Source organism: Vulpes vulpes, chromosome X (genome assembly GCF_048418805.1).
Source record: "Vulpes vulpes isolate BD-2025 chromosome X, VulVul3, whole genome shotgun sequence".
Taxonomy (NCBI): Eukaryota; Metazoa; Chordata; class Mammalia; order Carnivora; family Canidae; genus Vulpes; species Vulpes vulpes.
In genome coordinates, this window is record NC_132796.1 from 90,610,151 (window position 1) to 90,634,357 (window position 24,207).

The following is a 24,207-nucleotide window of genomic DNA, read 5'->3' on the forward strand; positions in this document are numbered from 1 at the left end:
GGCCAAAGGCAGGCGCCAAACCACTGAGCCACCCAGGGATCCCCAAAGCAATATACTCTTAAAACAGATTGGATTATATAATAAATTCTATACACATACAATTAATTCTATATGCATATAATAGATATATATACAATATTTTAAAATATTAAATGTTGAAATGTTTTCATAAATATCCAAATGTACATATATATATATATCATATATCTATGTATCTTTATATAAATTCAACCAGGTTTCTGGAAGACCCATTTATTTCTTTGTGAAATATGTCTGGTCATTCTTGATAATAAATTGTTCCTTTCTTATCCCTGTGACCCTAATCTTTATTTAAAAAAAACATTTCTAACATATTCTTCATTTAAGTATGTTGTTTGTTGTTGCTCCTGATTGTCTGTTATAGTTGTTGACTTCCTTATGATCTTGTGGATCTTTGATTTTGAAGTTTTATTTACTTGGTCTAAACGTGTGGGGAATTTTTCTGTTGCTAAATTTTATACGTTTTTCTCTGAATAGGATTTGTGTCTACTTCACATTTTGGGTAGAGAGAATTGTTTTATTCTTTCTTGAGATTCCTGAATTAATCTATGTATGTTAATTTCAGCTTCTCTGCCTTTTAATACATCAAGGCTTAGTGTCATAATAACAGTGCTTCCATTGCCTTTTTCCATCATAATAGGGTTCTCCCTTCTTGCTATCTGATCACTTCTACTTCAGATTTATTTTGTGATTTTTACCTTTTTCAAAGTGTGGGTAATTATTGGCTTTGAGAGATCAACCTACCTTTTATGTTTTCTATGATATTTCACTGAGTATCTTCTTTCTAAAGTAGAATTATTTTATAGTAGGATGGTCTTTCATGTTATCTAATCTGCCATACTCCTGGTAGCAGAAGTCTTATTCTCATCCCCTCCCCCCCTTTTTTTTAACTTTTGTTGTGTTTTTGCCTGATCTTTGACATCTCTGTGATCCTTGGAACTGGTGTGCCCTCTGTTTTTAGACCTAAGGCTTAGTAATCTAAGTTATATCTATAATCTAAGCAATAAAGCTATATCCATAAGAGCTAAAAGATAGAGACTAGAAATATCTGCCCAGGTATGGCAAGCTAAGAAGTAGCCTGTCTGAAATACCAAGAAAGAATTATGTTGATCTGCATATGCATATGATAATGCATTTTCACAAGTGTGAAAATTTGGAGAATAATTTTCACAGCCAAAGTGACAGATAATATAATGTTCTCAATCGTGTTTCTTAAATTCCACATATGAGTGAAATCATACAGTATTTGTCTTTCTCTGACTGATTTCTTTTGCTTAGCAGAATACACTCTAGCTCCATCCACATCACTGCAAATGGTTAAGATTTCATTCTTTTGATGGCTAATATTCCACTGTAACAGAGGAAGGGAGAGAGAGAGAGGGAAGCAACCATAAGAGACTCTTAACAATAGAGTTGTTAACTCTTAACAACTGAGGGTTGATGGAGATAGGTGGGTGGGGGATGGGCTAAATGGGTGATGGATATTAAGGAGGTCACGTGATGAACACTGGGTGTTACATGTAAGTGATGTATCAATAAATTCTACATCTGAAACTGTTTTTACCATATATGTTAACTAACTAGAATTTAAATGAAAACTTGAAATAAGATTTTCAAAAGAAAGAAGAAAGAATTAGCCCACTCAGGTTAATGAGAAAGAAACTCAAATTCTACTTGAAGTTGTAATGGGCAAAGATATTAGCAATCTATTTTCATAAATGGACTATGGAAGCATTTGTACTCCTGGGTAAAGAACACTCCAGTCTCTAGAAGGACACATAAAATTAATCCTTTTGAAGCTGGGTGCTGTTTTGACATGCTGTGCAGAATACCAAGATGGGTTCTTGATACAGGAGGATATGATTATGCTGATTATTTGATATAGGTTACAGGGCAAGAGCATCATAACAAGCAAAAACCAAACCAAAAAAACAAGGCAAAAGCCCAATTTGTAAGATGTAAACAATGGCATATAGGAAGATATCTCCCCATGCTTTCTTCTCCATGTGCTCTTGTATTCCATCTCTTGGCTCCTTATCGAAACTGAAAAATAGGGTAGCCCTGGTGGCTTAGCAGTTTAGCGCCATCTTCTGCCCAGGGTGTGATCCTGGAGACCCGTGATTGAGTCCCAAGTTGGGCTCCCTGCATGGAGCCTGCTTCTTCCTCTCTCTCTCTCTCTCTCTCTCTTTCTCTCTCTCTGTGTCTCTGATAAATAAATAAAATCTTTAAAAAATAAGAGTGTGAAGAGATAATTTGCATTTTATTCAACTTCCCCTGTGTAATGTCCTATTGTCTCAATTCAAATACCTGTGATACCAATCAGTAATTCTCATTCCTTTTGGTGTTGGCAACTCATGACAAATGTTTACTTTAATGCTTATTAGCATTTGGTGTGCACTCATGTAACTACAGTTTTTGCTTTTTCCCTAAAAGACTTCAAGCTTTATGAAGGCCAGGACCAAACTTGTCTTGTTCATTACTGTTTTTACATATATTTTTCCAAATTTTTGAATTAGTGAATGAATAGGCATCAGGGAATGTACTATGTAGAATGTGTGGCCAGGAACACTTTTGATAATATAGCCAAAGTGACAGATAATATAATGTTCAAATTTAGTTGTTATAGCAATATCTTTCTAGAAAATTCCTTTTTTAAGAATATTCTTCACTTTTTAGAAAAGATATCTTATTGGAGAATGAGAATAGGCCTCACAGTTGGATTTTGAATATTCTTTTTAATGGCTCTTTAATTTAGAGTAATAAACTCTTTGAGCTTAATTTCCTCATCCATGGAATGGGGATAATAATACCTGCCCTTTATTGCTACGATATCTATAGTCCTACTGCAGTCAGGAAAGATGAGGAAGAAATTGAACCACCTATATATAGGAAGGATAATTCATAGGGAAGCATAGGATGAAGGGGAAATCAATAGAAGAAAGATCTTTCTCAGAGAGTAGTCAGTACTTCTAATCCTAGAAGGAAAGGTCTAAGTTGGATAGAACACAAGTGTGAAAATTTGGAGACTAGGTTGTGTTTGTATGCAGTTTAAAAGGGTAAAGTCAGTCACTGTTAATTTTTTCTTGAATTACCTAATTTCATCTATTTTATGCCTCACCTTATAATCTATGTATTTTCTTTATCTTCCCCCTAACCACACAGGAAAAAATTTTCCTAAATCTAGGAATATATTATTTTCAGGCAGACCTTGCTACTTATTGTCACAAGGAAGTGGACTCATATTAATTCTTAGACTTGTTGAAGAGATTGAAAAATTAGATTTATGACCCAATGTTATATTAAATGCACATTTGGGCAGAATTTGAAAGAGCACAAAATATGTGTTGAGCTTTATATACATTAGTTTAACTTTATATGAAGTACAATATAATTTTTTATCTGGGGCATAGTATTCCAGTAATGAACAATATTTAAGAACATTAAAAATATATATGATTTTAATATCTGCTAACAGGTGAGCAAGCCTTTTAATCCCAATTACTCCTAGTAAAAAAAAGCAAAGCGTAGTTATTTTTTATGATATTTATTTACAAAACAAAACTACATCTTAATTTGCTCTGACCTTTTGAATCTCCAGTTGCTATACTTTGAATTTTAGATCCGAAATTTTAATAGCAAACCTGGCTTATCTGCATAGACATGTAAAGAGACTAGAGGAGAAAATAAGACAAGTTGAAGTCATAACATAATTATATACTTGACGTATAAAGTAACCCACAACTTCATCTCCTTAAAGGATAAAATGACAAGAATAGCTCTCCAAGAGCGTTGTTTTCCAATTACCTTATTTATTGAAAATAAAACACAATCAGAGAAAATCAGATATTTCCAAAACAGACGACAAAGGCAGAGAAACTTGTAGAAATACAGAATAAATAAGTGACATTTAGGTCTGCCTTCCAAAGTACACTTTCAGTAAAAGCCAAACAAATATATAGATCATCTAAGATTTCCTTGCTTCAAATAAAACTGCAGAAAGGCTATTCAATTGTAAATAATGGATTAGAGACAAGGCTCTTGACTTTGAGGTTCAAAAGATCCTTAAATGAGAATACATACCTAGTAAGAGATAAACGATTAAAATCATCCCAAGACCAGTCTCTATCAGCCAAGGTAGAGCATTAGAGCTTTCAAGAGACAGGAGAATAATTATGTTTACTTACTGCAAGTTTTGATGGTAGAGTAAAGGAGACAAGGTGTCTGGAAAACACAATCAGGAATCAGGCTCTGCGTATATATTCTTGGGATGGCTTTCAAAAAGTATAACTGGTTATGTGCACAGATTTAGATGTGATTACATGTACAGGGTTTTTGTGTATGTGTGTGTAAAAGAGATGAGGTGGAGGAGAGAATTGGGGTGGAATGTGGGTGGCAACAGTCAGAGCATATTGAGGTTACAACTAAGCAGAAATTAGATTAGAATAATTCGTGATTGCTATCAGGATCCATAGCTGGTACCTAGGCAGAAGGTATAGAGTTATGTTAGAACTATGGTTGAAACTGGGCATAAGGAAGCAGTTGGCGCGGTTTCAGTTCACTCAGGGATCAGGCAAGAATGCCTATGAACATGTTTGCCAATCCTTAGATACACGCAAAGTTAAGGTCCATCAAACTGGAACAGAGGCTAGGCAATCGTGGGGTGACTGTGGCAGGGGATTAAGGCTATATGTAGACCTTTGAGTCATGGTTATTGCTCCTATCTTCATATTAGAAGGCAATTAATATGCAAAATCATGAATTTTACTAACATTCTATATGATGGTGGTTATCATCATGCAGAGGATTTTGTTTTCTCTTTTCTTTACGAAATTTACCACAGGATTCGTTTGATTTATATATAGATTTGCAAAATTTCGTTAAAGAATTTTTCAGCAATAATCCTGTTTTGAACCTTGATAGATCTTTGTAATTTTCTTGTATACTTGCATTATGACATGTTATAAAGTTGGTTGTTTATCAATTTGGTCTACAAAAACATTGTTATATTAGCTCCACAAGAAGAAGAATTTGTTTAGTTACTGTAAAGGAAAATACATTTATAAACACACAAATATATATGTAGATAAATTTTCATGAAATTTTAGATAATATTATAAAGTTGTAACCACAAACAGTTTTACCACCAAGAAAAAGCAACTATTAAAATGGTAGTGGAACTTATTGTAGTCTACTTCAAAATATAACTATGCTATTTTGTAGCCTGCTTCTTTCATTTGATAACATATGTATGATAAGAAATGTAATGTGTGTGTGTTCACGAGAGATTGAGGCAGAAATGACGCCATGGGGCCGCGCAACTGGGCAGCTAGCAAAAGTGGGTGTAAGAGCAGAAGTAGCCAGCTAGAGCGGGGAGCTTGGCAGGGATCGAGCTAATTGGTGAGGCAGTGGTAGCGGTTTGGCAGGTGGCTTCAGGCTTCCGGGGGTCTGGGTAGCTGAGGTGCTGATCCTGTTGGAGGTGAAGAACTGCATCATCAAGGAGCCACTGGCACTCAAGTTCATGATCACAGAGGCCAGTAACAAACCAGAAGCAGTAGAAGTAACATTTTCAGATTTCGATGGAGTCCTCTATCATATTTCAAATCCTAATCCTGTTGGTCTGTATTTCTTTGAAATTCTACAAGAAACCTCAGGCACATGGTGCTGATGAGTTATTAAAGGGAGTGTATGGGAGTTTCTTGGTAAATCCTGAATGAGGAGACCATGTCTCTTTGCTATATGACCTTGAAAATCTACCAGCACCCAAGGATTCCATTGTGTATCAGGCTGGCATGTTGAAATAAAATTGTTTTTAGGCAGCCCAGGTGACTCAGTGGTTTAGCGCCACCTTCAGCCCAGGGCCTGATCCTGGAGACCCAGGATGGAGTCCCACGTCAGACTCCCTGGATGGAGCCTGCTTCTCCCTCTGCCTGTGTCTCTCTCTGTCTCTCATAAATAAGTAAGTAAGTAAGTAAGTAAATAAATAAATAAATAAATAAATAAAATCTTTAAAAAAATTTTTTTTCCTCTGTCTTGGAGAAATTCTTCAAATTTCAAGAAGAGGGCAAGGAAGGAGAGAACAGGGCAACTATCCATTAAGAGGGATGATAAGACCATATATGGTGAGTGTAAACAGGAAGGAGTCACAGTAGTCTTCACAATTTTTAAGGATGATGATGGTGTGGTCATTGGAAAAGTGTTCATGCTGCAGTTCAAAGGACACAGAGCCAGCCACACAGCCCCACAGGTCCTCTAGCCACAAGGAATCTCATCTGGAGCTGAAAGACATCAGTGCTGCTGAGGGCAACATTTTCTATATGACCTTCATGCTGTTCCCTTGCCACACCAGTGCTGGGGATAACACCACCAACTTGCTCCGCATGTTTCAGGATTATCTTCTTTACCGCATCGAATACTCTAAGGCCTATATTCACACACATATGAGGCAAAAACATCCGACCCCCTCAAGGTACTGAACCATGCATGCTCAGATGCTGAGAAAAAAGAAATGAAAACAATCACAGGGAAGACATTTTCATCCCACTAACTCCTGGGAGCAGTAAGAGGAGGCAGCTGGCAACTGAAGGCTGCAATACTAGCTGCTGGATAATCTTAGCTTTTCATGTTGCACCTCTTTAGGTTCTTAAGGGATTCTCTGTTTTGGTTCCATTTTTTACCCATTTGGAAAATAATTTGCAGAAACAAACTGTGCTTGCAAGAACTTCATTGTTCTCAAGAATTAAAAAAAGAATTCCACTTGATCAATTTTATTCCTTTTCTTTACCTTCTTTCCCTCACTCCCCTTCCCTTCTACCCTCCTTTCCAAGCTGTTTCCCTTGGCAATATGTTACTGCTAATGAGTTGCAGGATAATGCAATCTTAACTTGTTTTCTCCTAAATATTTGAGTTTGAAACTCCTATATCTAAAGAAATTTGGTTGAGGTCATTAATAAAGAAAATATATCTTTAAAAAGTAATGAGTTAAGAAGAAATCTTTAATGAAGTATATATGTATATGAATATATAAAATAACAGATATACATCATCTGTATACTTATATTTCACACACATGTAAATATGCATGAAAACAGTGGAGTTTCATTATGATTCCATGAAAAGATTTCATTATGATTCTCATGGAAAGAGCTAAAAGCAAAGAAGAAACAACATATCTAGTATAATTAGGAAAGACCACAAGCCAAAACCACAGATCCTGAAAATTTAGGAACCGACTGAAGGACAATTTCATAATCTCACATTTCTGTAAAATACAGACATGCAGAATTTTGGAAAGGAGCACCTTTAATTGTTAATGCCCCTTAAATTATACAGCTCATACTTGGGAGTGTAGAAATCAAAGCAAGAAGAAGAGAGCATCACTTTGTGGGCAACAGATGCATTAAGTGCACAAAAATCAGTATGCCTAAATGTATGTTATTTTTCAACTGTTCAGTCTGTTATCTAAGAGAAATGACTTGGAAGCAGGGCTAAACATATTCAAAAAGGTACAAGAAGATACTTGAATTTCAGCTTTACAGATGTTAAGCAATGTCAGTAATGGCAGGTGAACCATAAAGTATCAAAGTGCTTATTGTGTTTCAGTGGTATTGAATGGATCATGAAACCAAAAGAAAAAAAATTCCTTTTTCTATGTCGGTTTATGTTCAATGAAGTGTAGCTCAATGGATATCATTGTTGAGTACTAAGTCAGAGACATGAAGAATGAGACCTATGAATGTTATAGGCAATGCTTTAAAACCTACACACAAGAACAACTAATTAGAAGTTTCATATGGAAGCCAAAAACAGAAGCCCTTAAAACTGGATGATTCGTTTTTCTGAATAAAGCAGAACAAATGAAACAGAAAAAATATATGCATATTTAACTTTTTGATGGAATGAAACTCCTCTGAAATAAAAGAATACATGAATGTGTAGACTGAGTTCTCTCACTGTGTGCCAGGGAAAAAAATGAACAAAGAATGATGCCTAGATGTCAAAACCTGATGAATTTGTTGGGCTACATGCATAAAAAAAATCCCACAGACATCCAAAGGGAATGACAAGATACTTTACTAAATGAGGGCAATCAAGAATTTACCTTATTTTGGATTTGTTTCATTTTTTTCTCATGGTTAGACTGTGTGTGTTTCTGCTAGGACCATAGGGTTAAGATACCATTTTATCACATAATAATATCAAGGGAATATGCTATTGATATGCTTTATCACCGTTGCTGTTCATCTTGATCACCTGGCTGAAATAGTGTTTGTCAGATTTCTTCAGCATAAGTGACGCTTTCTTCCTTTCTTCCATACTGTATTCTGGAAATCAAGTCACTGTGTGCTGCCCACACTTAAAAAGAATGAGAAATTATACTTCTTTTCCTTAAGGATGGAGTATCTACAAAAAAAATATTCGGAATTCTTTTCCATGCTAGATTCGTCTCTTCTCTCCTATCTATCTATCTATCTATCTATCTATCTATCTATCTATCTATCATCTATCTATCCATTCATTCATTCACTTATTGGTTTACATAAGTATGGACTCATTTATATTTGTCTTACATTTTGGTTGTAATTCAATACTAATTCTTTTTGTTGTTATTGCTTGAATTTTTCCAGCTTTATCAACGGGGTTTTTTTTCAGTTGATTCCTGGCCTTTTCACATTACTGTGGTTCATTTGTTTGTTTAGCACTTTCTAACTTTCTAGCACACAAGACGTTCCAAATTTGTCATATGTATTTCCTGCCCTAGTACTAGCATCAGTCATTTCTCTGAGGAGTCCAGGTTTCTTTTGTTGGAAATGGTATTAGGAATTAAAATCTGGGGCAGCCCGGGTGGCTCAGCGGTTTAGCACCGCCTTCGGCCTAGGTTGTGGTCCTGGAGACCTGAGATCGAGTCCCACGGCAGGCACCCTGCAGGGAGCATGATTCTCCCTCTGCCTGTGTTTCTACCTCTCTCTCGCTCTGTGTCTCTCATAAATAAATAAATGAAATTAAAAAAAAAAAGAAATTAAAATCTGGATGCTAAGTGTGATTGTTACAACTATAAATTCTAAGTCCTCTCAGATAATAGAGCTAGGAAATATATGTATGTTTAGTTACCTGTGTACATATACAAATCTATATTTCTATATTAAACTACACGAGTTCATACCAATGTCTCCTACTCTACTCCATTACCATATAAATGATTCTAGCCTCCTCTCATTATTTATCTGTAACCTCACACTCCAATAATGAAAAGCCTGACACCCACCATTCACCATTCATTAATTTTATTGTTCAACTCCTAGATGGGTTGTAGATTGGTTTCAGATTCCATTAATTTTGAAATCTATGTGGGACACTTCCTTATTCTCCATCTCTTTAAGTGAGGTTTTATACATTTATATTCTTTTGTCACATTCTGCATTTTGACTGAGGTCTCCCAATCTATTGCATGATTTTTTTAATTGTTTCATTCATTAGGATGTAAAGTTCTATAATTTTGGTGATAATTGGCATCATATACTTACCATTACAGTGTCATACAGAACTTAAAATTTAACTGCATGCTATGAGTTTATTAAATTAGTATTTATTATGTGCAGCACATTATGCCAAATGATGAACCATTGTTCAACAATAGTTTGCAATAGAAATGTATGTAGAGAAGTTTATTTTTCATAGGTCTTTTGGTTTCTGCTGGTCTGAGACAATATTTTTCCTTAATGTTTGAAGGATAATTTCACTGGTTACAGGACTCTTGGCTGATTCCTTTCGTTCTTTTTACCCCTCTCACACCACTTTCTTCTTACTTACATGGTTTCTAAAGAGCAGTTTCTTATAATTTTTTCTGTTCCTCTTTAGGTAATGTTCCTACCCCTGCTCCAATTTCTTTGTTTTTGTCTTTGTCTTTGGTTTTGTATGATTTGAATATATCTAGGTGTTCAATTTTTGGGTGTTTATCCTGCTTGGTCTTTTCTGATCTTCTAGATCTGTGGTTTGATTTTTCTCATCAATTTCAGAAAAATTATTGGTTATTAGTTCTTTGAGTATTTCTTCTGAATTGTTTCTTTCTTTTCCTTGTGTTTTTCAAGTACCTGTATCTTACACACTTTGAAATTCATCCCACTGATCTTGGATATTCTGGGGATTTATTTGTCAACTCTTTTTTCAGTTTGGGAAGTTTCTTTTGACCTATATGTAAGTTCACTGATTTCATGCTCAACCATTTCCAGTCTACCGATTAGCTCATAATAGACATTCTTAATTGCTTATGTGGTATTTGATTTCTAGCATTTTCTTTTCTTTTTCTCCTAGAGTTTCCATCTTTTGCCTATATTACCCATATGCTCTTGCATGCTATCTACTTTTTCCATTGGCGCTTTTAATATATTTATCATTAAGTTTCCTATCTGATAATTTAATCATATGTGTCATATCTCAGTGTAGTTTGAAGCTTGCTTTGTCTTTTCATTCTGTTTTTCTCCTTGCTTTTTAGAATTCTTAATTTTTTGCTTAAAACTGGATGTTTTGTATCAAATAATAGGAATGGAGGTACGTAGTCTTTTAAAATGAAGATTCATGTTCATCTGGCTCATTATTATTAGACTTTTTTATTAGATTATTTAATGTTTCATGTTTACTGTTTTCTGTAGGTGTATGTGCCCAAGGCTTCAAATTTCTCTAGTGCTCTTGTTTTGGTCTCCCTTATTTACTTTGGAATTCCCCAAGTACTAATACTAATAGAATCTGTGTCTTTCAACTCTTTCATCTGCAGTCCACTATTACTGCAGAGCCCTGTTGATGTGGTGATAAGTTCTGTACACCTCTGTCCCATGTCTCTAGACTAGGACTTTCACAAGTGTTTCTCTGCTGGTGTTGCTCTCTCCCTTTATGTAACAGTAAAGCTACAGAAGCCTGAGGTAGGAGGAATGTCCTTTCTTCACCTGGCATAAGGTTATGTTAAAATCTTTTTTTGTGAAAATACTATTTCTTGCAAATAAGGCTCTGGATATATTTCACAACAATTCATCTTCCTCAATTCCTGCCAGAATCATTAGTGGATCTTTGGGGAATTTCACCAGGACAACATGGTAGGATTACTAGAAGTAAAAACAAGGAAAATGTGGGGTTCCTTCTCAGACTGTGGCTTCCAGCAGTTTCTCACTCTGACAGTAGTCAATACTCAGCCTCCAATAATTCATCAAAATTACCATGTAAGTGTTCCTACCAGTTACAGTTCCAGCAGCTTCTGCATCAAGTAAGCATATCTTGTTTGTGACTTTCTGCGTTTGCCTGACTTTCAGATTTCAGGATAGAGGTTTTTCCTGTCACCTCAGTTCAATGATAGGTCCAAGAAAAGTAGGTTTTAAGATATTTAGCTTATTCATATAAGGATGGGATAGCAACTTCCACACTCTTTACATATTGGAGCTGAAATCAAGTTTTACCCTTAATTTTATTATAAATTAAATTGGAAGTTTATATTATTTAATAGTTTTTATTGCTATGAGTTTTATTATAATCATTTTATTGTATTATATATGACATAAACTTTACCACGTTATTTTTTAAAGATTGTATTCATTTATTCATGAGAGACACACAGAGAGAGGCAGAGACATAGGCAGAGAGAGAAGCAGGCTCCACGCAGGAGCCAAATGTCGGACTCGATCCCGGAGCCGCGGAATCACGCCTTGAGCCAAAGGCAGATGCTCAATTGCTGAGCGACCCAGGTGTCCCATAAACTTTACCACTTTAAATGTCCAATTCTGTGGCATTAATTTCATTTACAATGTTGCTGTAATTTGTCCCTTATCTGAGTTTCTAAAACTTTTCCATCAACTCTAAGAGAAACTTTTAGTATCCACCAAGCAGTAACTTCACATTTCCCCTCCCCTAGCTCCTAATAATCTCTATTATAATTTCTGTCTCTTGAATTTACGTGTTCTAGATATCAAATAGATGGAATCATAAAATATTTTTCTTTTATATATGGTTCAGTTCATATAGCTTAATATTTTCAAATCCATCCATGCTATAGTATATACCAAAGTTCATTCCTTTCTATGACTGGATAATGTTCGTGTGTGTGTGTATGTGTGTGTGTGTGTGTGTTTATCCAGGTATCTGTTGATGAACACTTAGATTGTTTCCACCTTTTGGCTATTGTAAATAATACTGCAGTTAGCATTGGTGTACAGGTATTTGAGTCCTTATTTTTAATTATTTTGGGTACAATATACCTACAAGTAGAATTGTTAGGTCATGTGGTCAATATATATTTATATTTCTGATGAACTGCCTAATTTTTTTCCAAAGTGGTTGAAACATTTTGCATTCCAACCTTCAGTACATAAGGATTCCAATTGCTATGCATCCTTATCAACACCAATTTCATGGTGTTTGTTTTTTTAACATAGCCATCCTAGTGTGTGTTAAGTGTTGTGTCCTCTTGTGATTTTGATTTGTATTTACCTAATCACTGATGATGTTAAGAATCTTTTCATATGCTTATTGACAATTTTTATTATTAATTAATTTTTTTAAAGATCTTATTCATTTGAGGGGGGGAGAAAGAGAGTGGGGGCAGTGGGAGGAGACAGAAGGAAAGAAAGAGGCAGACTCCTGTGGGGCTCAATCCTTGGACCCTGGGATCATGACCTGAGTGAAAGGCAGACACTTACTTATCCAACTGAACCACCCAGGCAACCCTATTTTTGACTTTTTAAATGATTTAGTTATTTTAGAGAGAGAGAGAGCATAGCAAGAGGAGGGAGGGGCAGAGGGAGAGAGGGAATCCTGAAGCAGACTCTGGACTGAGCAAGGAACCCCACATGGTGCTGGATCCCAGGACCCTGGGATCATGACCTGAGCTGAAACCAAGAGTCAGCTGCTTAATTGACTGTGCAACTCAGGCGCCTCTACTGGCCATTTTTATATCTCCTTTGGAGAAATATCTCCTCAAATCCTTTGCCAATTTTTAAATTTTGTTGTTTGTCTTTCTGTTGAGTTATATAGTACTTTATATATTCTTGATATTAAACCTTTATAAGAGCTATGCTTTTAAAATATTTTCTCCCATTCTGTAGATTGTCTTTTCAACATGGCTTATTTTGCTTCTGTTTTTGGACAATTGAATATTTCTTTTGTGGATCCCTAAGTTTATCTTAGAGTTTTCTGAGCTTCTTAGAAATATACATTTATGTATTTCATCAAACTTGGGAAGTTTTTGTCTCTTATACATTCAAATATTCTTTCTGTTTCTTTCTCTCTTGTTCTGGGATACGTATAATGTATATGATGTTCCATTTGGTGATGTTCCACAGTTCCCTTAGGCCCTTTTCACTTATCTTCATTTTTTTTTCTCTTTCTGCTCCTCAGACACTGTCCAATCTTTGAGGTTGCTGTTTCTTTTTTTCTGCTTAATGAAATCTATAAACACGTCTCTGATTTTTTTTTCATTTTATTCGTTTTACTTCTCAGCTCCAGAATTTCTATTTGGTCACTTTTATAATGTGAATCTCCATTGATTTTTTTCATTTTGTTTTTGCATCATTTTCTTGATTTCATTTACTTTTTTTGTCCTTATTTTGATTTGGCTGTATGAGCATACTTAAAACATCTGTTATAACAATCTTTGCCTTGTAATTCCAGCATGTGGGCCCTCCTCAGGGATGGTTTCTGCCAATTTTATTCCTTTCAATGATCTATGCATTCTAAATTCTTTGTTTGCCTTCTTATTTTTTGTTAAAAACTGGACATGTGCTTATTAAATTATGGTAAATCTGAAAACCAAATTCTCCATTCCGGTTTGTTGTGTTCTTTAATGTTGAAGATTGTAGTAGTCTATTTGACTAATGATTTTTCAAAACTATTTTAGAGAAGCCTATATTCCTTGTGTATGAATACCAAATTGTGTTCATTTTTATTATGTTCAGTTAGTGTTTACAGCAATCTCCTTGAATGTCAGGAGCTAAAGAAAACACCTCCCTCGTTCTTTGTAGATTATCAATCTACTAGAGTTTTCCAACAATTATCCATGGTTGTAGAGCCTAGGGATCAGGTCAAGGCATAAGTCTGTCATCTTTTCAGGTCTAATGCATATATGTATCTTACTCTGTTCTTCCTTTTAGCTTTCTAAATTTCCTATAAGTGTGGGTGCTTTTGAATGACTGATTACTTTTTTTTAAAGAAACTCCACCTATCTTTCCTTCCAGACATTAGGTGGTCTATTATAAATCTCAACTTCAATCTTTAGACCCAGGTTTCTGAGGGTTGTTTGTTCACTTTGCAAAGTTTTAAGAAATGAGTGCCACTTTTCTGGCCTGAGTTAGTTCTCAATTTGTTGAAACAGGGACAAGTGCTTTATGACAATATTTCAGGTAATCCCTGGACTGGTTAAAGCCAACAAACACAATAATTTGCAAGGCCTTCTCTGTTTCCTTTGTAACTTGAGAGAGGATCCCACACTGGGAATATAGGCTGTCATCTTCAAGACTGCTGTCAGGCTGATGAGGGGATAGGGGAAGGACAAGTAAAATGCCACAAAGATTTGCTACCATTTATGAGTAGTTTTTTTTTTTTCTTGATTCAATGTTTGTTTCATTGCTATAAACCTTTGTTTCTTTTCCAGAGTCTTTTTTTAAAGATTTTATTTATTTATTCATAGAGACACAGGGAGAGAATGAGAGGCAGAGACATAGGCAGAGGGAGAAGCAGGCTCCATGCAGAGAGCCTAACGTGGGACTCTATCCAGGGTCTCCAGGATCACGCCCTGGGCTGCAGGCGGCGGTAAACTGCTGCGCCACAGGGGCTGCCCTCTTTTCCAGAGTTATGATAAAATTGATTTGGACAGTACTTGTTTTTTTGGTGTTACTTGGAGGGATGAGAGCTTGGAATCTACCCTGCCATTTTGCTGACATTACTACTACATATTTTAATCTTTCATAATGGGAGCATGTTCACAAATTTCATGAAAATTTGCCATTCAATTATCATGAGTTGATTTGAACTAGCTCTAGCACATCTCTGAGTTTAAACTCATTAAAGGCATATTATCTATACTTTGAATTACATTATGCTAAGCACCGTTAAGACCCTCCCCTCAAGAGAACTTCTGTTCTACACTCTTTTTTTTTCTTTTATTTATTTACGATAGTCACACAGAGAGAAAGAGAGAGGCAGAGGGAGAAGCAGGCTCCATGCACCAGGAGCCCGACGTGGGACTCGATCCCGAGTCTCCAGGATCGCGCCCTGGGCCAAAGGCAGGCACCAAACCGTTGCGCCACCCAGGGATCCCCGAGAATTTCTGTTCTAATGAGAGTTACTAACATAGGGCACTATATATATATATATACATATATATATATATGTATATATGTATATATATATATATAATCAGAGAAATCTCTGGGATACTAGGTTTTGTTTTGAAATTGTCACAAATCATCCTCGATATTATCTTGATCATTGCATTCTGACTCTGGTCTCATCTTCGTGGTGTGTGTATGTGTGTAATGGTTCTGTCATCTCTTCCTAATCATGGCTTTTTCTCTCATTTATAAGAATTTAAATGATTCCATGGCTTTTGCAAAGCTTAGCTAGATATTACTAATTCCCTAATCAAATCACAATCCTTATGAGCACAGGACTGGCCTTTTTCCCATTTTTTTGTACTTTTACTAGAATCCAACAGCATTGTTTTCATATTGTCCTCTAAAATCAACCATTCTGAAATGGCTGAAAATATACTTTTTGTAATTTTTGATCAACAAGAAAGTTTAATAAAGTTTGCTCTATATTTAAAAATTGGTGGCTGATCATGCCAAAATACTAATTACTCATAGTGGGGTATTTTTTATAGGTTTATTACATGTATTGTTGGTTGAAAAATAAAGTCCTTTGATGATTTAAAGTAAGTACTTCCCATCTGTTATATTACTCCCTCTACAAGTTACAGGAAAAAAGCAAATCTGTCCTTCCTATACTTCTCACATTCTAGTACTGTATGTTAAATAACAGGAAGAAATGATTCCTGAGCTGGGATTGAATCAGATGCAATCAATCATCCATTGAATATGTAAAGCTTGATTATGTACTACTTTTGGCTTCCCAGTTAATTAGATATTACAATAGAAAAAATAATAGGATTTCATAGGAGCAAAGCTACTTATCATAGAACCAAGTTTACATTCTCATATGATTTCAAACTTATACTAAATAAGTAGATTTATATAATATGTATATGCCTATAAATAACTTTAATTATTCCCTTCCATTTTCCAATCATTGCTGTCACTATTCTTTTAGCTCAGAGACTTGCCAAATTTACCCATTGGCACAAGCTTTATTTTTAGGTATGTTGTTCTTTTTCAACTAAAAATCATTGATGCATAGAAATTTTCCATTTATTCACTGATTTGAAAATAATAATACATGGTACTTTAGCAGCATGTCAAAGGAGCATACAATGCCTTCATTTTCCAAGCTGTAATTGCAGGCCGTGCTTAGTGTAAAGCAATTTGCTTTTAAACATGAGAGAGCATATGGCCCAAGGAGAGAAAGTGCTAGAAGGTATTATTTCTATTACTTATTCTGGAATCCTTCCAAAATCTTCTCCATATTGCTTGAAATAAACAAGACTGATCACAAAGCTACCATAGACCAATATGTCCAAGTCTATAAGATCATCTCAAAATGCATTGAAAATTTTTTTAAAATATAAATAGTTTATGTTATCAGGTGGTTGTAAAAACAAACACAGAGAAAATATTTTGGGTCAGTGGAGCTTGAACATTGGCTCAGATGCCTGAGTCACACATAACTGCTTCTATTCAGAAGTCTCCTAAACAAAATTTGTTTAAGAGTGAAGTTGTCAATGTAATGCTTCTTTTCACTTGTGGAGTTGTAGAGGATAAACAAAATTAACCATAGACTAAACAAAACCATCAATTTCTTGGTACTAAGTGGCTAATTATATTATAGTTTTGAGAGTGTAGACCAAAGAGACCAATGTATAAACAGTGAATTTGACCATGTATGAATGAAAATTTATTAAAGCATGTGCTATTTTAATGACCAAGGAATCATTGCCATTGCTTTTCTTTTTATTCTGCTAAGTTTTGGAGTTATCATGTAGAAATCTCCAAAGAAACGAGGGGCAGATGGGGATAGAAAATAATTTTACATGAAGATACATTCTAGAACAGTTTTTTAGTGTCATTATATAATTCTCTAACCAAGCTGGAACAGCATATCTCCTTTTCAGCCAGGCTCAAAGTAAAACATACATAACCATTTGACTCAAGTAATTAAGTAGTAATATCATTGTATTGTATGAAAATGAACAGACTGCCTGGCTGATCATTTTTTTTCACCACTTGTTCAGGTATATTAGGACATTTCTTAAAACAAACTACATGACATGGTCCATAGTTATCCAATGTATTGTCTGCTTGCTAGTGTTAAAATGCTTTGCATTGAAATTTTGATGGAATTTGTAATTTATGATAGATAGGAAGCCCAAAACATTTGCACTGAAAATGGAAGATTTCATAACACAAAGGCCTAGGAACAAAAGGGTAAGCAATATAACTGGTAAAAAGAGTTTGATATGCTGTTTAGAGAGTGCTATCATAATGAGTTTGCCCACAGCTGTTATCAATTCCCACTATACTCTAAAGGCAATGAATTATGTGGAATATGATGACAAATCTCAAGCACTCTCTATGTAACTAAAAGCACCCCTGCCTGAGAATATTCCACTTGTGATTTGATCCTAAATAACTAGTTTTCAAGCCACAAATGAGCCCATCTATCAAATGTTGTCTTGTTCTTCAGCTTTCATATTGCATTACAGATAGAGGCAAGAATCTATTTGAACTCTTTTGTTTGAATTGTGGCCTGTGTAAGCAGCTTCTTACTCTGAAAAGGGGTATTTTCTTCATTGTTAATAAAAAAATGCCACAGTTCATACAACTGATGACTATTTAGAAAGCAGTTGACCTTTGCTATTTTCACCATTATGTATCTCCAAAGGTCTCCTTTACAGTGTCAAAGAAATTAGCATTAAAATGACTAACATGCTTTTTATTTCAGCTAGTCTGACATAACCTTTAAATAAAATAGTGTTTGTTTTAGAAATAAATTAATATTTATTTCATTCATTCGCAATATGAGCTGAATGTTTTATATTTGTCATGTACTATGCTAAAACCTTTCACATGCATCATTGCCTAATTCACACAAAATACTGTTTTAAAGAGGAAACTAAGATATAGAGAGATTTTGTAACCTAATTAAGGTCACATATCTAGTAAAAGGCAAAGCCATTATGTGAACCTATTATCTGGATGTTTAAGTCTGAATTTTTGCCACTTTTTTCTATTATTCTCCTCATTATAAAAATCAATCCCACCCACATTCCAGTATTTTAAATATACCATTAGTTATGAAGTAAAAGTAACACAGAAACCTCTAAACCAGAGTTTCTCAACCTGATCATTTTTTATATTTGGGGCTAGATAATTAGTGGCAAAGGCATCATTAGGGGAGGTCGATACTGTGCACTGTAAGATATTTAGCAGTTTCCCTGGGTCTAACCATTAGATGCCAATGGCAAACCTTACCTACTCCTAGTTGTGACAACCAAAAATGTCCCCAGATAGTCTTGTGTGGGAGGAGAGTAAAATAACCTCTCCTGAGAACTGTTGCTCTGGAGAAAACAATGCCCTGTTTTCTCTTTAAGTTGTTAAATTTATGATCTTAGTTTTATAATTTTCTTTTTAAAATTAATTTATTGATTTGAGAGAGAGAGAGAGAGAGAGAGAAAGCATGGGGGTGAGGGGCAGAGGGGAAGGGAAAAAGAGAATCTGAAGCAGACTCCCTGATGAGTGTAGAGCCCATCATGGGACTCCATTCCATGATCCTGAGATCATGACTTGAGCTGAAATCAGGAAGTCCATTAAAAAAATAGATAAATATGTTTTCTTTGATGTTATTTCCATGGAAACTAGGAGCTCATCTTCTATTGCTGTAGTCTCTTCTGGCTGAAGTTACAGAAGTCTTGTGTGATTATAAGCAATTTTAAAGCAGTTTTAAAACTTCAGATCAATCTGGGACACCTAGGTAGCTCAGTCAAGTGTTCTACTCTTTTTTTTTTTAAGATTTTATTTATGTATTTATGTATTTATATATGTATGTATGTATGTATGTATGTGTTTAATTATTTATTTATTAGAGAGAAAGAGAGAATGCAAGCAGGGTGGAGAGGCAGAGACAGAACCTCAATCAGACTCAAGCCTCACGACCTTGAGATCATGACCTGAGCCAAAACCAAGAGTTGTAGGCTTAACCAACTGAGCCACTCAAGAGGCCCAAAGCATCCAACTCTTGATATCAGCTCAGGTCTTGATCTCAGGGTGGTGAGTTCAATTCCCATGTTGTTCTCCACATGGGGTGTGGAGCCTACTTAAGAAAAAAAACAAACAGTACAAAACTTAAGATCAATTCAATTATGATACCTTGTTAGTGTGATAAAATAGCACGATGAAATCTAAAGTCCTTCTGGAAAAAAGTAATACAGATTTTAAATTTTTTAAATTTTTTTATTTATTTATGATAGTCACACACAGAGAGAGAGAGAGAGGCAGAGAGAGAAGCAGGCTCCATGCACCGGGAGCCCGACGTGGGACTCGATCCCGGGTCTCCAGGATCGCGCCTTGGGCCAAAGGCAGGCGCCAAACAGCTGCGCCACCCAGGGATCCCCCAGGTTTATTCTTACATGTTTTTAAGTGTACTTTTGGGGAACAGTTATGACATTGCTAAAGTTTTCTTCAAAGGTGGGATCTGAAAGGAAGTCTGCAAAAATCTCAGGCTTTAGAGCATTCTTGAAGTTCACGATGTAATCTAAATGGTACTATTGAAACTTACTCCATTTAGTTTGTTATTCTACAAGCATGATATCTTAATTTCACCTTAAAGGCTCTCAAATCTTTATTTATAATTTATAATATTTTGGGGTTCCATTAGTTATTAATTCTTAGAGAGATATAAGTACAAATTATATAAAAAGCTACCTGGGCATTGTAATTAGAATAGTTCCTTCTCCCTTAAAATGTACATATTTTAGGAAGGCATTGTCATCTATTAAGTTTATGTCAAATCCATGGAGTACCTTATCTAGTTCATCACTCACCATCCTTTTTATCTTCACTTAGAAAGTTATTTCTTAAGTCTCAGCACCCATCAGATTGCCCTCTGTCCCAGGGAGCACAGTCTGCTCACAAGTCTCCCAAATGCCCAAATCGAAAGCCCCAAAATGTTTTGAAATGAAACAAGTTGCTGTACTCATAACTAAGTGACAATTTATCTCTGGTAAATTATAATACATAGTTGTTCAAAGACTACATGCTCCATTTTTAGTGACATAAGCGAAGTTCTAGTTTTATGGTACCCAAGGCTACTTCATTTGCTTGGCTAACTTATTTACTGAGAAAAAAATTACAAAGATTGTTTTTTTCTAAAATAAGATGCCATCAATAAAACATTTTTGAGTCATTAGCTTTGTCTGAAAAGTTTTAATCCATACTCAGGCCTATAGAAGTTCTGCCTGGATTGCTACTTCTACACAGAAGAAGACTTCTTTATGTTTTATAGTAGGAGAAATTTGGAACAAAGGAAACTTTCTGGAAATATAAATTCAGCCTATTTTTTAAACTGTCAATGTCCAAGAGATGGCTGGGCATTACTGATGAGTTGCTCTCACCTGACTGATTTCCCACTCCTTTTGCACTGAAATGTCAATGTAAATGCTACAAAAGAATGCAGCTTCTCTCTTCCTTACCAGCCCTTCTCTGGAAGGCTCCATTTTATTTCCCTAGCAGTGCTAATTGCTCCCTATTACTTTGCCATTATGCTCCCCTTCCAAAATAAATAATATTTATGAAACATTGGAACAATAAATAAACTGTGTGTTTATTGTGTTTATTCAACACAGGCTTCCTTTCCAAATTGCATGGCTCAGCTCTGACTGCTGTTCAAGCAGAGACATCATGCTTTCCAAACTGCCCTGCCAATTTGTTTGTCTTTGCATACGCATTTTTTTTCTTCGAGACGTGGAGAATAGCAATTAGGCAATTCCAGGTGGTGTGGGTACCAGAAGATAATCACATTTTGGAGCCATTAGATGCTTCACACACACACATACACACACACACACACACAGAGGCTTTGTAATCCTCAGGGGTATGATTATCTCATCTATACTCTTCTTCATGCTGTATCAATATCCCCTTCTCTTTTCACAGTACTAAGTTACAGATTCTTCACTTCCTTCCCCCAATTCTGTCCATTCAACCATATAATTATACTAAGAACAGCGTCAGAAAACAACCACCACAAAAACCAATACAACACTGTACTGAGCCAACCTTCTGGGGTTTTTTTTCAACATTTAATTGCAGTATGTGTGATATTTTCCAGTAATTCATTGTTTTGGGGAAATAATGGCAAATTTGTAGACATCCAGAATCTAGAGGGATCAAATTTTGGCATATTTTGTTCATATCTCATTTTTTCCTGTATTCCTAATTCATCCTGTTTTATCCCTCCCCTAACTAACATTTAGCACAGAGGATGTGCTAAATACTGAAGGGGAGCAAAATATGCTCCCCTAGAATGTGCTACTTAGGCATGTGGATTATTTTGAGCTGAATGCAATCAAGACCCAGAGGACTCAAGAAAATCTTTTACCTCTCCCTTAACTACCTAAAATAATTTAGATATGAGGCTTGTTCCAGAAAAGAGAGCTATTACCAGAGAAAACTTTTTATCTGAAAGGCCTATTTATGTGGCAGGGCAAACATCTAATTATCAAACATCTGCTCTTATTGTCCAGTGAATTACATTCTTCCCCTTTGAAGCCCCAGGCCCCTCTCCTATTCCATAGGGATGGTATAGAAGCATCAGTTGCCTGACTGTCTTTGAGTCTCATATCTTTGGTGCTCTTGTATGTACAAAATTAAATTTGTTTTTCTTGTAATCTGTCTAATGCCAATTTATTTATTAGACCAGCCAAACCACCTAGAAAGGAAGAAGGGAAGATTTTTCTGCTCCTACAGTACACAGTAGTTGATTCATCTTGCAAGTGTTTCCAATCACTTAATACAATAACAGCAATGCTTAAAATAGTAACTTGAAGCCTAAATATTATCTTCAGTAATATTTTCAAAGGAGTCTCCATTTTTTAATGACTGTGTTTCTTAAACTGTATTCCATAATGGCATAGTGTGCCATATAATGTTAGTAGGTAGACTGTAAAAAACAAATTTCCATGGCTACTCAAGTTTTAAAATGTCTGGATTAAATAAATTTCATTAATTTGTTTAAAGTTTTGATAAATGCTGTAGTCCTGCACTGTGATACTTCCAGGAGAGAGTTTTGTTTTCCATGAAGGGTTTTCTGAAATTTATTTGACTACAGAATCCTATTTTATTTACATGATGCATTTTAAGAACAGACTTCCCCCCAAATGTTGTAAAACCCAATGAAATTTAACAGCAGAACTAAAAATGCCTCGTTTGGAGGTTTATAGCCTGGGGTCCATACATAGACTTTAGGGGATCAATGTTAGTATCCATATTTTTTTGGTCTGAAACTTAAACTATTGATTAATTGTACTTGTACTCTATCAGATATTTAATATATATTAGTAAGAAAGTAATTTAAGCTGAATAAGGAAAACCTGGGAAGGCATAATTGGAGAAAGGGTCATTTATGTTTGGTTTTGAGGATTTCAAAAGTCAAAGATGATAAAGGACATTCCAGCAAAAGTAGACAACTTAAACAAATGTATAGGAACAATAAAATGCTAGGCATATTTGACACATATTTGACCCCCATTTGATTTAAGGCTAGGATGCATTAGTTTGAAGCTCAGGATACATGAGTGGTATAATGGGAGATAATGTTGAAAAATAAATTGGAATCCAATTAAGATTTTGAATCACATAATCAAGATTTTGGATTTTGATCATTCCGTTTACCCATTCATAACCATTCAGTGGTCTTCCATTTTTCATATAATTTCCCATTATGGAAAGTAATCTCATAGTGATTATGATAGACTGGAGGAAGGAGACAGTAATCACAAAACAATTTATTCCATAAAATCAGAGGTTTAACATGACAAGGGCCCTAAATTTGGTAGTGGCAATAAGACATGAAAAAAATTGTTTAGCTTTAGCTTTTGTAATGTCCAGTATAATTGCCTAGTGAGGATCCATATACCATTTACTTACTCCATCTTAACACAGGACACACCATCTAGACCTGTGTTATGTAATATGGTAACCAATAGCCACATGTGACAATTTACGTTTGCTTTTAAATTAATTAAAATTACAAAAAAAATTAGAAATTCAGGTCCTCCTTGGTACTAGCCATATTTCAAGTGCTTAAATAGTCACATGTGGCTAGTGGCTACTATCTTGGACAGTGCAGATAGAGACTATTTCAATATTTGGAGATAGTTCTATTGGAAAACTCTCATCTAGGCTATAAAACTTATGCAAACATGCAGCAGCCTGAAATGAATGATTATGTATAGCATAATTTCTGCCAGTGCTGGCCTTCATTGAATTCTGAAGCAGGAAAACCTGGTATTTAGTGTCTCCAACCTGCAATTTTCTGCCAAGTTAGTGCTTTGCTGTCTCACTCATGCTTTCATTCTACATGTCCCTGTCTTCTGAATTCCCACAGCAGTCTGTGCTTATCTCTATTGGGGCACTTATGACACAGTTGAAACATTGATTTACTTGTCCTTCTACTCTACTATATTGTATCCCTAACACAGTGGATGGATGACACAAAGGAGCTTACAGGGGAATTGCTCAGTGAATTTTTGTGAATGAGTGAATAAGGTAACAAAGCATCCTAGGAATTCATTAGCAGGGGCATGTCATGAGATATTTTTGATTAAGGTAGCCTGTTATTTCTGCTTCTCAAATAACAGCATATTTTGTCAACAATTTCTTATACCTGTTTTGTTTGCTACAAGCATCTTCAGAATTGGGTTGGAATGGAGCAGCAGTGTGGAGCAGGTATAGTGTCCCTACATACGGAGGAGTTTGCAGACATAAGCATACTAGACATGAAGCTTTCCTGGAAGTCTAACAG

At 35.4% G+C, this 24,207-nt stretch overlaps 1 pseudogene; it reads left to right on the top strand.

The window, feature by feature from the left end:
• The first annotated feature begins 5,343 nt into the window (after positions 1 to 5,343).
• Positions 5,344 to 6,583, top strand: LOC112934446 (actin-related protein 2/3 complex subunit 2 pseudogene; annotated as a pseudogene).
• The last annotated feature ends 17,624 nt before the right edge of the window (positions 6,584 to 24,207 follow it).